The sequence below is a fragment of the Chaetura pelagica genome, unplaced genomic scaffold, assembly GCF_000747805.2.
Source record: "Chaetura pelagica isolate M959 unplaced genomic scaffold, ChaPel_1.0 scaffold360, whole genome shotgun sequence".
Classification (NCBI taxonomy): Eukaryota; Metazoa; Chordata; class Aves; order Apodiformes; family Apodidae; genus Chaetura; species Chaetura pelagica.
The window spans coordinates 2,156,692-2,160,120 of record NW_009951950.1 but is presented as its reverse complement, the minus strand read 5'-3'; positions in this window follow the sequence as shown (position 1 = coordinate 2,160,120).

Below are 3,429 nucleotides of genomic sequence, written 5' to 3'. Positions count from 1 at the left end.
ATCTTTTCACCTTTCCCCTCCCCCTCCCCCCCATCATTCAGGGATAATGTTTTTTAAGGGACAAAGAATCATGCACCAGAATTGTATTTCATTACTTTAATTCTAAAGTCACAGTGATGTGCTTAGTGTGGCACACTAACAACAGTGTGGCACACACGACAAACCGTTGCCACACACATTTAAAATATTTTTTAATTAATAGAAGATCTTTTAACTTCTCTGGAGGATGTAAGATTCTCATCTTGGCTTTCAGCCTGTGTAAATTCCGTGTGCACTTACAGATTATTAGAGACATTTGTCTGCCAAGCTGGGTTTTCCCCTTCCTTCCATAAGGCTGTTTGGAGCTCCTGAGGTGTTTGCCCGTGTTGGCCAAGTGGATGGAAGTTTATGGTTAATATGTTCTGCTCATCGCTATCAGCAGTGGAAGAACGTGTGTTCTTCAGGCCGCCACAGGGAGGCAGGGCATACCCGGCTTGTGGATCCTGCCGCTTCTCACCTTCACAAAGGATTGAAGAACTTTGTCCTGCTGAAAGGGAGTGGTAATAAACGCCCTTCCTGCCCGTTTCGGTTTTCTGGTGCTGTGACGAGGTTAACTTGTTGGGGTGCGGAAAGGAGGAGTTACCTCTTGGGTGTGTTTCTGCCCGCCCCTTTTTGCCCTCATTGATGCTTCCACACAAAAACCGTATTACAAACTGTTTCTCCGCGGGTTGCTGCAGGGTTTAACAAAGCTAACTTTTAACTTGTTTAACAGAGCTAACTTTTAACTTGTTTAATAAAGCTAGGTAGAGAATCCAGCTCCATCACAATGAATGCCTGTGTCAGCCTGTCTTGTTAAGACTCATTTCTTTAACACAGTGACTTATTTATTCCCCTGAAGGGATAATATCAAATATACTTACATTAAGCTCTAAAGCCTTCCTGTGATATAATTATCACTGAACAATCAGGAAAAGTGTACTATAAAGTCATAAAAGTACACAATGGGGTTTTTTTTGTTCTTGTGGTTGTTTTTTGTTTTGGTTTTGTGTTTGTTTTGGATTGGTTTGTTTTGGGGGTTTTTTTGGTGGGTTTTTGTTTTGCTTTAATAATAATGGTATTTTAGCCAAGGTGACCTAAACCCAAGATTTGCTGGGAGGGACTTTTCTCAGGCCACGAAATACTCCTGGAAGGAAATCCACTGTTTCTTGAAGGATCCACATGTTTGCAAGCTAGCAGTATCTATAGCAGTATCTTACATGTCTGTGTATACATACATTTATTTTTTTTTTCAGAGTGGTGGCTTAGATGATCCTCCATCTGCAAATCATTGAGAGTTGCCAGCATTCTAGGGCCAAAAGCTTTTATTTGAGCTGTTTTTTGTTCTCCTTCCTGTGGCTTGAAGTGGCTGGGGGGAAGCTTGCCCATTGTATGGGTCAGCCTTAGCCCTCAGAAGAATTAAGGAACTGATGTGGTTATCTTTTCCAAGGTGATTTGAGCAGTGGTCAGAATCTCTGTAGAAAGAGATAGAGGTGGGAGAAGAAGGTACTAAACTTAGACAATCCCCAGAAGTTGAAACAGAATTTGGAACAAGGAGTGCATTACCCATAGCAATGTGATTTCATGCTGCACATTTAAAAATAATGACCTGCTATGCTTGCTTTCAGTATCCTGTGTTCAACTTCTGAGTATCATGCTGTGTGAATGACCTAAGGCTTTGCTGAAATAACAGTGAAAGTTCTGCCTCAAATCTGTTACATTCTCTTGTTGCTGATGATCTATATGAGCCATTTCTCCCACAACACTGTGGAACTGAAAGCTCAGTGGAAAGCATTAACCAGTTAAACTGGCCTCACTGTAAGCTACACAACAGGATACACAACAGGATGAGCAAGCTAAATCCTTTGTCTCTTATCAGTGTTACTGTCAAACATGAAAAGATGAACTTACTTTTACAGCTATTCTTTTGCAAGCTCAAGGATCCCTTAAGAATTTCTTCAATGTAGCAGATTATCAGCCTATGCTCTTGCCATATGAAATATGTAGATGTGGGCCACCACGGTACTACAAGTGAGAGAAGTGGAGATTCCTCCTTCCAAAGTGTGTGAATTGTTATTGTGATCCCTACTTTTCAAAGCTATCTCTCTGGTTCTCAGTGAAACTCGGGAAAACACAAAAAGCACATGCTGCTCAGGTTCTGCACATTGAATAAACTTTAAGACATATGCCTGCTGTGTCATCACCCAGGCAAGGAAGGACAAATAAAGGTCTGCTAGTCGTTCAAACCTTCCCTTGCAGTCTCCCAGGAACACAGGATGGCGGTCGTATATTACTACCGAGAATGGCATTAACTACAGCTCTGGGAAAATATAATAAACAGAGATGTTTACACATCCTCAGTGCCGCTGCAGATCTGAGACATAAAAAAAAGTAGGGTTGTAAGCAACATTTAGAGGTTATCCAGTATTCTTCCCCCAACTGTGCATTCCTCCTGCCTCGGTCTGCTCATGTGCTTACTGTGATTTGTGCCAGTTTGCAGAGACAAGGATAATCACTGATGAGGGTAAACAGGGCAGATGATGGAGGGAACTGGGCATTCCTTGCAGGCACCAGCCACTGCAATGCCTGCTTTCACAGGTAGAACTGGAGGTCCCTTTCCACAGCAGTGAGGCTCTGCTCTAGCCCTGCATGGCTGCATAAAGGTATTTAACTATTTATTCATTTCTTTGCCCAAGAAGTTTTTGCAGCTGTATTGTCACACAGCTTTCACTTGTGAGTGGAGGTGCTCATGTTGTTGGTGTGCCTCAACACGTTTTGAAAAGTGAAGGGCTGCTTAAGTGGCTGTTAGATTTTTAGAAGTTGTACAGACCTTGAGATGAGGGCAAGCAATTCAGACTTTTGGAACAGACAGGCCAGTACTAATTCCACCTTATGGGCTTTCTGATTGCACAGGGAGCCTAGCTACCTGTAAGAACAACTGGAATACAAATAAAGAAATTTTAGAGACTAAGCAATTGTTCTCATCAGTGTTGGTTGGTTTACTTATTTATTTATTTACTTTTGTGTTGAAAAATACATGGCATCTTTGATAAACATTTGGAGGCCAGCACACAAAAAGACAACCACAGTATGTACAATTCTTATATTGACATTTTTCTATGAAGAGGGACCCCCAGCTGTTACACTGAGCTGCTCTTTACCCAGGGTAGCTGAAGTACGACCTGAGCTTCATTTCAGCAACAGCAGCACAGGCTGTGCATGGGATTTTGTTTTTCCTCCCCATCATGGGGAAATGGCCCTTTGTCAAAAAAGTCAAAGGTAACTATTTCCTCTACCTCAATGGATACCATTTTAAGCTATATTGTATTTTGTCCCCTTCCTTGCAAAAACAATCTTGTCTTTCCTTTGGAAAGAGCGTGGAAGGGTTCCAAAGAAAAATGCATTCATGTGCAA